We start from the raw sequence: 9602 nt of genomic DNA on the forward strand, positions 1-9602 counted from the left end.
TAAACATACGAATCCTACTCAAAACTCACAATGCCTGACTATTTCTCATTACACTCGGCGCATTGTTGCACAAATTATTTTGAACCTCAGAAGAAAAACGGATATCCATGCTTTTTCTGCCTTCATGCTTAGTCTGTGTGTGTCCCAGGTGATGCTTTCCCAAGCTGTACTTGCTGGCATTTAGGCATCAGATATTTGTCTGTCGATGCCTGCATAAGTAAATTTTTAATACGTCTAATTGCAAGCATGTTGGCTGATATCTCTGCAGTTTTCACACTTGCTCCTCGCTTTCTGAGTGGCTGCTGATACAGCAGAATAGAAGTAGAGAGAATCCTTGAGAGGAACCTTGCTCTAACAGTAAAACACAGCAAGTTAGTTTCTGTAGTGTAGTGGTCATCACGTTCGCCTAACACGCGAAAGGTCCCCGGTTCGAGACCGGGCAGAAACACTGTGCATGAGCTGCTTTTATGTGCACCCTCTAAAACCTTATTATCTCAATGCAAGCTTAAGAAGAGGCGGTCCATGAACCCAGCGAGCCGTGGGAAACTTCCTTTACTTTTGCAAGACGAAACAAAGTAATCCGCATCCATCAGTGGTCGCTCTTGTGCCTAGCTTTTTTTTTATCATGCCATGTTGTATTGTGGGGCCTTTACACCTGTGACATTGCTGTGAACGCTGTAAGTGCAAACATTGGCAAGTGCAGACAGAAGAGTCAGACCTGTACATAGCCAGGGCTGTCAGGATGGCCGAGTGGTCTAAGGCGCCAGACTCAAGAGAGCTTGATCTTCAGTGCAACTGAGACTTCTGGTCTCCTCATGGAGGCGTGGGTTCAAATCCCACTTCTGACAGGTCTCTTTTACACCCTTAAATCTTCCTGTTTTTTGCAGTGCATTCCCCACACGCCACAATCTTTGCACGGACCTGTAACATATGACGAGAAATCCACCAACGATCAGGCTGGGCCCTCAATCACAATTCCATGTATTCCTGGAAGGGACACCTCAGGCACAACTTCCGTTAAATTTGCACTCCATCACACTAACTGCCGTGCTGGTTTCTCACTAAGCAGTTGATCCTATCTTTGTTGTGAGGCTCTCCTGCCACCTTTTGGGCGGAGAAGGCACTGTCCCTGCAACAACACAGGCAGACATGTTCAACAGGGCTTCCTGGTTATGTGGGAGGAGCAGATTGTCATTGGTCACCCCTTGCGAATTTTAATTTACATAAGGAAGACAGAGAGGTAGCTGGGAGTAGGCAGTACACATGGACATTGAACTCTATCTTGTGATTTGCAGCCAATTCTAGATTGAGGCAGGAGGAAAGGAGGTGACTTGCCCAACAATGACCATTCTGGGAATTCAGCCACCCTGGGTCTCCCAGGTGAGTGTTTCAGTCCTGCGAGCCACTCATATAAATCTCGCCTGATCGAGCCTGATCGAGCGCTGAGTGAGCGTGTTTGAATCCAAGAATCAAACGCCTCTTTCTTAGGAGCAAGAATTGGCAGGCCCTCCCTTGCTTCTGGGGTGGAAGTTTATGGGGCAAGGGTCCAGGACTTGCAGAGAAGTACAAGTGCCAGAAAGTGCCTGCAGTTCTCATCAGTGCCTTTTTTCTGCTCACTGGCAGCTAGGATATCGGCTGATCCCTTCCTTGCAAGAGTGAAAAAAACAACATCTTGAGAGAAACATGACTTTGTGTGGCTCACATAGAGAGAGAGCAGCCAAATAGCACTGCTTTGTTTCTGAAAGACGCATCAGAAATTGTTCAAATTGGCGACTCGGGAATCAGGCTCGTTGGTCTAGGGGTATGATTCTCGCTTCGGGTGCGAGAGGTCCCGGGTTCAAATCCCGGACGAGCCCAAGCTGTGGAATTATTTTTAGGCTGCTTATTATATAGGACCATTTCTTCTTTTCAATGCTATAAGACGCCGTGTGTGGTGAGAAAGTTCCTTTCCCTGCACGCTGTTTCCCACTTTTGGCGTATAGAATTTCAGTGCCGGACTTCTTTGCAACTGCTTTTCTGGGGTGGACCATCAGTGTAGGAACATTAAATTCAAAGTGTTTTTCTAGTGTGATTTCAGGTATGGTTTTAAAATCGCCTTTTGGAATAAAAGTGGTCCTCGTTCCTTTCTTCCAAAGAAAGAGATCGGGTAAGGAGGGTCCAACGTTGAGCTTCATGGACATTGGCCCTTGGTCTGTGCTTTCCAGCCCACTACATGCCAAGAAGATTGCTGCCAGAGTATTTGTTTCTGTGGTGTAGTGGTTATCACGTTCGCTTTACACGCGAAAGGTCCCTGGTTCGAGACCGGGCAGAAACAGCAGCTTATTGTTTGCATTTACTCTCTCAACTTATAGGAAAGCTGAGATAATGGAAGCTGTCTATCCCTCGCCAGCGTGACGTACTGTGCTCCAGGGGCATCAGTGACAGCTCAAAAAGAGAAGTGACGATAGTTTGCGCCATTCGTTTGCACGTCCTTTTGTACTGAAGGGTGGGCCTACTTGATGAAAGCAAGGCATGAGAGCAGAAATTGTTTTATTGTCCTCACCGAGAGCATACACCTAGAGCAAACAAAATGTCTGAAGGATGGAGGCATTTTCATTTCTTGTTCGATGACGGCCATGGAAAAGACAGCAACCATATTGCAGAAGAGAGCAGCATGTGCAGTTGCTTGCTTTGGGTGAAGCATTCACCGACTCGCTGCCAATAACCCCCGGAGCTGGTGCGAAAGGTGACTCTTGTGTGCCTCGGCTCGTTGGTCTAGGGGTATGATTCTCGCTTAGGGTGCGAGAGGTCCCGGGTTCAAATCCCGGACGAGCCCTTTTTTAGAGGTAAACATACGAATCCTACTCAAAACTCACAATGCCTGACTATTTCTCATTACACTCGGCGCATTGTTGCACAAATTATTTTGAACCTCAGAAGAAAAACGGATATCCATGCTTTTTCTGCCTTCATGCTTAGTCTCTGTGTGTCCCAGGTGATGCTTTCCCAAGCTGTACTTGCTGGCATTTAGGCATCAGATATTTGTCTGTCGATGCCTGCATAAGTAAATTTTTAATACGTCTAATTGCAAGCATGTTGGCTGATATCTCTGCAGTTTTCACACTTGCTCCTCGCTTTCTGAGTGGCTGCTGATACAGCAGAATAGAAGTAGAGAGAATCCTTGAGAGGAACCTTGCTCTAACAGTAAAACACAGCAAGTTAGTTTCTGTAGTGTAGTGGTCATCACGTTCGCCTAACACGCGAAAGGTCCCCGGTACGAGACCGGGCAGAAACACTGTGCATGAGCTGCTTTTATGTGCACCCTCTAAAACCTTATTATCTCAATGCAAGCTTAAGAAGAGGCGGTCCATGAACCCAGCGAGCCGTGGGAAACTTCCTTTACTTTTGCAAGACGAAACAAAGTAATCCGCATCCATCAGTGGTCGCTCTTGTGCCTAGCTTTTTTTTTATCATGCCATGTTGTATTGTGGGGCCTTTACACCTGTGACATTGCTGTGAACGCTGTAAGTGCAAACATTGGCAAGTGCAGACAGAAGAGTCAGACCTGTACAGAGCCAGGGCTGTCAGGATGGCCGAGTGGTCTAAGGCGCCAGACTCAAGAGAGCTTGATTTTCAGTGCAACTGAGAATTCTGGTCTCCTCATGGAGGCGTGGGTTCAAATCCCACTTCTGACAGGTCTCTTTTACACCCTTAAATCTTCCTGTTTTTTGCAGTGCATTCCTCACACGCCACAATCTTTGCACGGACCTGTAACATATGACGAGAAATCCACCAACGATCAGGCTGGGCCCTCAATCACAATTCCATGTATTCCTGGAAGGGACACCTCAGGCACAACTTTCGTTAAATTTGCACTCCATCACACTAACTGCCGTGCTGGTTTCTCATTAAGCAGTTGATCCTATCTTTGTTGTGAGGCTCTCCTGCCACCTTTTGGGCGGAGAAGGCACTGTCCCTGCAACAACACAGGCAGACATGTTCAACAGGGCTTCCTGGTTATGTGGGAGGAGCAGATTGTCATTGGTCACCCCTTGCGAATTTTAATTTACATAAGGAAGACAGAGAGGTAGCTGGGAGTAGGCAGTACACACGGACATTGAACTCTATCTTGTGATTTGCAGCCAATTCTAGATTGAGGCAGGAGGAAAGGAGGTGACTTGCCCAACAATGACCATTCTGGGAATTCAGCCACCCTGGGTCTCCCAGGTGAGTGTTTCAGTCCTGCGAGCCACTCATATAAATCTCGCCTGATCGAGCCTGATCGAGCGAGCGCTGAGTGAGTGAGCGCTCAGTGAGTGAGCGCTGAGTGAGCGTGTTTGAATCCAAGAATCAAACGTCTCTTTCTTAGGAGCAAGAATTGGCAGGCCCTCCCTTGCTTCTGGGGTGGAAGTTTATGGGGCAAGGGTCCAGGACTTGCAGAGAAGTACAAGTGCCAGAAAGTGCCTGCAGTTCTCATCAGTGCCTTTTTTCTGCTCACTGGCAGCTAGGATATCGGCTGATCCCTTCCTTGCAAGAGTGAAAAAAACAACATCTTGAGAGAAACATGACTTTGTGTGGCTCACATAGAGAGAGAGCAGCCAAATAGCACTGCTTTGTTTCTGAAAGACGCATCAGAAATTGTTCAAATTGCCAATTGGGGAATCAGGCTCGTTGGTCTAGGGGTATGATTCTCGCTTCGGGTGTGAGAGGTCCCGGGTTCAAATCCCGGACGAGCCCAAGCTGTGGAATTATTTTTAAGCTGCTTATTATATAGGACCATTTCTTCTTTTCAATGCTAGAAGACGCCGTGTGTGGTGAGAAAGTTCCTTTCCCTGCACGCTGTTTCCCACTTTTGGCGTATAGAATTTCAGTGCCGGACTTCTTTGCAACTGCTTTTCTGGGGTGGACCATCAGTGTAGGAACATTAAATTCAAAGTGTTTTTCTAGTGTGATTTCAGGTATGGTTTTAAAATCGCCTTTTGGAATAAAAGTGGTCCTCGTTCCTTTCTTCCAAAGAAAGAGATCGGGTAAGGAGGGTCCAACGTTGAGCTTCATGGACATTGGCCCTTGGTCTGTGCTTTCCAGCCCACTACATGCCAAGAAGATTGCTGCCAGAGTATCTGTTTCTGTGGTGTAGTGGTTATCACGTTCGCTTTACACGCGAAAGGTCCCTGGTTCGAGACCGGGCAGAAACAGCAGCTTATTGTTTGCATTTACTCTCTCAACTTATAGGAAAGCTGAGATAATGGAAGCTGTCTATCCCTCGCCAGCGTGACGTACTGTGCTCCAGGGGCATCAGTGACAGCTCAAAAAGAGAAGTGACGATAGTTTGCGCCATTCGTTTGCACGTCCTTTTGTACTGAAGGGTGGGCCTACTTGATGAAAGCAAGGCATGAGAGCAGAAATTGTTTTATTGTCCTCGCCGAGAGCATACACCTAGAGCAAACAAAATGTCTGAAGGATGGAGGCATTTTCATTTCTTGTTCGATGACGGCCATGGAAAAGACAGCAACCATATTGCAGAAGAGAGCAGCATGTGCAGTTGCTTGCTTTGGGTGAAGCATTCACCAACTCGCTGCCAATAACCCCCGGAGCCGGTGCGAAAGGTGACTCTTGTGTGCCTCGGCTCGTTGGTCTAGGGGTATGATTCTCGCTTAGGGTGCGAGAGGTCCCGGGTTCAAATCCCGGACGAGCCCTTTTTTTAGAGGTAAACATACGAATCCTACTCAAAACTCACAATGCCTGACTATTTCTCATTACACTCGGCGCATTGTTGCACAAATTATTTTGAACCTCAGAAGAAAAATGGATATCCATGCTTTTTCTGCCTTCATGCTTAGTCTGTGTGTGTCCCAGGTGATGCTTTCCCAAGCTGTACTTGCTGGCATTTAGGCATCAGATATTTGTCTGTCGATGCCTGCATAAGTAAATTTTTAATACGTCTAGTTGCAAGCATGTTGGCTGATATCTCTGCAGTTTTCACACTTGCTCCTCGCTTTCTGAGTGGCTGCTGATACAGCAGAATAGAAGTAGAGAGAATCCTTGAGAGGAACCTTGCTCTAACAGTAAAACACAGCAAGTTAGTTTCTGTAGTGTAGTGGTCATCACGTTCGCCTAACACGCGAAAGGTCCCCGGTTCGAGACCGGGCAGAAACACTGTGCATGAGCTGCTTTTATGTGCACCCTCTAAAACCTTATTATCTCAATGCAAGCTTAAGAAGAGGCGGTCCATGAACCCAGCGAGCCGTGGGAAACTTCCTTTACTTTTGCAAGACGAAACAAAGTAATCCGCATCCATCAGTGGTCGCTCTTGTGCCTAGCTTTTTTTTTATCATGCCATGTTGTATTGTGGGGCCTTTACACCTGTGACATTGCTGTGAACGCTGTAAGTGCAAACATTGGCAAGTGCAGACAGAAGAGTCAGACCTGTACATAGCCAGGGCTGTCAGGATGGCCGAGTGGTCTAAGGCGCCAGACTCAAGAGAGCTTGATCTTCAGTGCAACTGAGACTTCTGGTCTCCTCATGGAGGCGTGGGTTCAAATCCCACTTCTGACAGGTCTCTTTTACACCCTTAAATCTTCCTGTTTTTTGCAGTGCATTCCCCACACGCCACAATCTTTGCACGGACCTGTAACATATGACGAGAAATCCACCAACGATCAGGCTGGGCCCTCAATCACAATTCCATGTATTCCTGGAAGGGACACCTCAGGCACAACTTCCGTTAAATTTGCACTCCATCACACTAACTGCCGTGCTGGTTTCTCATTAAGCAGTTGATCCTATCTTTGTTGTGAGGCTCTCCTGCCACCTTTTGGGCGGAGAAGGCACTGTCCCTGCAACAACACAGGCAGACATGTTCAACAGGGCTTCCTGGTTATGTGGGAGGAGCAGATTGTCATTGGTCACCCCTTGCGAATTTTAATTTACATAAGGAAGACAGAGAGGTAGCTGGGAGTAGGCAGTTCACACGGACATTGAACTCTATCTTGTGATTTGCAGCCAATTCTAGATTGAGGCAGGAGGAAAGGAGGTGACTTGCCCAACAATGACCATTCTGGGAATTCAGCCACCCTGGGTCTCCCAGGTGAGTGTTTCAGTCCTGTGAGCCACTCATATAAATCTCGCCTGATCGAGCCTGATCGAGCGCTGAGTGAGCGTGTTTGAATCCAAGAATCAAACGCCTCTTTCTTAGGAGCAAGAATTGGCAGGCCCTCCCTTGCTTCTGGGGTGGAAGTTTATGGGGCAAGGGTCCAGGACTTGCAGAGAAGTACAAGTGACAGAAAGTGCCTGCAGTTCTCATCAGTGCCTTTTTTCTGCTCACTGGCAGCTAGGATATCGGCTGATCCCTTCAGTAACTACATATACAATAACCCAGACCTTAAATAAAAATTAAATGTAAGTTAGTTATGTCGATTAGTGGAAAATACAATTTTGCACATTATGTAACCACTATTAGTTAATGCACTGCACCAGAAGGCCAACAAATTAAATACTGGTTGGTGCGGGATGAGAATAGTGACTTGTGTAAGTTTAGTGCTACAAGGTCCCAGTCTGTGACAGAAAGCACTGTGAACATGTAAGTCATTATTGTGAAAGTCGTTGGAATGGCGTGTAAACAGCAGGCGGCCATCGCCGCTCTCCAGATGAGTGGAGATTCACTAACGTAAAAAATTGGTGGCTGGTAAACGGACATCCAGGAGGCTGGAAATCTCGGAATCGCCATATGTGTCAATAAATTGCGCATCATAAATGGCAACATTTTAGACCATGAAAACGGGGGATTGAAAAAAATAAAACGAAAAAAAAAAAAATCGGGGAATATAATTTCTCCATTGTCTTTTATTGAAGCAGAGAGCTAAATACATTTTCGTCTTCAAAAAATTCGGGCGTCTCCTGCCTGAAGCGGGTCTCTTGGCATGTATGGTGCATGGGAATGCCTACCCCCATGGTTAGTTTGCTCTCCTCGGGAGATGTACGTTTATCTGCAAAATGGATGATTCCTTCCTCCTACAGACCGCGGAGGGGTTTACATTTCAGGAATAGAAAATCCTTCTGCAGGAGTTATGGCCTTCTTCAAGTGGACACAATACCTCAGCGTAATGAATTGCCTTCTCTAGATGCCGCAGCATAATCTCAAACATGAAAGAGGCGGCTTAGTGCCTATCAGCACTGCGATAAACCAGGAACAAACATACACATGTAATCGCCGCTTCACAATAGACAAGAGCGGCCGATCGATCCCTCTGCTCGCCACGTCACCTCGTTCCGCCATCTTGGAATCTGAATGGCGAAACTTAACATTGAATGCGACCTGCGGAAAACGCATACATCTGAGTAAGAAAGTATATGCGCACCTCCTGTCCTCAAACACCTCCTTTTCGTTTAAAAGACTGAGAAATGAGTGGAGGCAAGACACCTTACCCATGCTGGCAGGATAGCTTTCGAGGAGAACTTCTCCTTTTAGTTCCAAAAGTGATAATTCACATGGAATAGTCATTTACAGTCAAAAAATTAAACATTAAAAAATTTCCATTTCTGACCATCTGGGAAATTTGACAGGTCACGGGTCATCGTTTTTCATCAGAAAATTGATTTTTTGGACTGTAGAAAAATTGATTCAAAATGTCATTTGGATTGAGCGTCATGTTGACTAACTACTTTTTAAAGCCTCAATGTGACCACAATTGCCATTTTTACCGACTATTTCTCCTATTCAGAAGCTTCTAAGTCGACCAATTTCAGGCATTAAAGTGACTCTAAACACACTTATTTTTGTTCCAAAAGTGATAATTCACATGGAATAGTAATTTACAGTCAAAAAATTAAACATTAAAAAATTTCCATTTCTGACCATCTGGAGAAAGATCGACAGGTCACGGATCATCGTTTTTCATCAGAAAATAGATTTTTTGGAATGTAGAAAAATTGATTCAAAATGTCATTTGGATTGTGCCTCATGTTGAATAACTACTTTTAAAGCCTCAATGTGACCAAAATTGCCATTTTTATAGACTTTTTCTCCTTTTCAGAAGCTTTTATTTTGACCAATTTCAGGCATTAAATTGACTCTAAACACACTTATTTTTGTTCCAAAATTGATAATTCACATGGAATAGTCATTTACAGTCAAAAAATTAAACATTAAAAAATTTCCATTTCTGGCCATCTGGAGAAAGATCAACAGGTCACGGATCATCGTTTTTCATCAGAAAATAGATTTTTTGGAATGTAGAAAAATTGATTCAAAATGTCATTTGGATTGTGCGTCATGTCAGACTTTTTCTCCTATTCAGAAGCTTCTATTTTGACCGATTTCAGGCATTAAAGTGACTCTAAACACACTTATTTTTGTTCCAAAATTGATAATTCACATGGAATAGTCATTTACAGTCAAAAAATTAAACATTAAAAAATTTCCATTTCTGACCAACTGGAGAAATTTTGACAGGTCACGGGTCATCGTTTTTCATCAGAAAATTGATTTTTTGGACTGTAGAAAAATTGATTCAAAATGTCATTTGGATTGTGCCTCATGTTGAATAACTACTTTTAAAGCCTCAATGTGACCAAAATTGACATTTTTATAGACTTTTTCTCCTATTCAGAAGCTTCTATTTTG

At 44.9% G+C, this 9602-nt stretch overlaps 11 non-coding genes across 11 annotated transcripts; all 11 read left to right on the top strand.

The window, feature by feature from the left end:
* Positions 1-375: 375 nt before the first annotated feature.
* TRNAV-AAC (transfer RNA valine (anticodon AAC)) lies at positions 376-448 on the top strand. Its single transcript has one exon. It is a non-coding gene; the product is annotated as a tRNA-Val (tRNA).
* Positions 449-736: 288 nt separating this feature from the next.
* TRNAL-CAA (transfer RNA leucine (anticodon CAA)) lies at positions 737-848 on the top strand. Its single transcript has 2 exons — positions 737-774; positions 803-848. It is a non-coding gene; the product is annotated as a tRNA-Leu (tRNA).
* Positions 849-1784: 936 nt separating this feature from the next.
* Positions 1785-1856, top strand: TRNAP-CGG (transfer RNA proline (anticodon CGG)). The gene has a single exon. It is a non-coding gene; the product is annotated as a tRNA-Pro (tRNA).
* A 385-nt stretch (positions 1857-2241) lies between these two features.
* On the top strand, positions 2242-2314 carry TRNAV-UAC (transfer RNA valine (anticodon UAC)). Its single transcript has one exon. It is a non-coding gene; the product is annotated as a tRNA-Val (tRNA).
* Positions 2315-2743: 429 nt separating this feature from the next.
* Positions 2744-2815, top strand: TRNAP-AGG (transfer RNA proline (anticodon AGG)). Its single transcript has one exon. It is a non-coding gene; the product is annotated as a tRNA-Pro (tRNA).
* Positions 2816-3562: 747 nt separating this feature from the next.
* TRNAL-CAA (transfer RNA leucine (anticodon CAA)) lies at positions 3563-3674 on the top strand. Its single transcript has 2 exons — positions 3563-3600; positions 3629-3674. It is a non-coding gene; the product is annotated as a tRNA-Leu (tRNA).
* A 970-nt stretch (positions 3675-4644) lies between these two features.
* On the top strand, positions 4645-4716 carry TRNAP-CGG (transfer RNA proline (anticodon CGG)). The gene has a single exon. It is a non-coding gene; the product is annotated as a tRNA-Pro (tRNA).
* Positions 4717-5101: 385 nt separating this feature from the next.
* TRNAV-UAC (transfer RNA valine (anticodon UAC)) lies at positions 5102-5174 on the top strand. Its single transcript has one exon. It is a non-coding gene; the product is annotated as a tRNA-Val (tRNA).
* Positions 5175-5603: 429 nt separating this feature from the next.
* Positions 5604-5675, top strand: TRNAP-AGG (transfer RNA proline (anticodon AGG)). The gene has a single exon. It is a non-coding gene; the product is annotated as a tRNA-Pro (tRNA).
* Positions 5676-6062: 387 nt separating this feature from the next.
* TRNAV-AAC (transfer RNA valine (anticodon AAC)) lies at positions 6063-6135 on the top strand. Its single transcript has one exon. It is a non-coding gene; the product is annotated as a tRNA-Val (tRNA).
* A 288-nt stretch (positions 6136-6423) lies between these two features.
* On the top strand, positions 6424-6535 carry TRNAL-CAA (transfer RNA leucine (anticodon CAA)). The gene is made up of 2 exons: positions 6424-6461; positions 6490-6535. It is a non-coding gene; the product is annotated as a tRNA-Leu (tRNA).
* The last annotated feature ends 3067 nt before the right edge of the window (positions 6536-9602 follow it).

The sequence above is a fragment of the Triturus cristatus genome, chromosome 10 (genome assembly GCF_964204655.1).
Source record: "Triturus cristatus chromosome 10, aTriCri1.1, whole genome shotgun sequence".
In the NCBI taxonomy this organism is placed as follows: domain Eukaryota; kingdom Metazoa; phylum Chordata; class Amphibia; order Caudata; family Salamandridae; genus Triturus; species Triturus cristatus.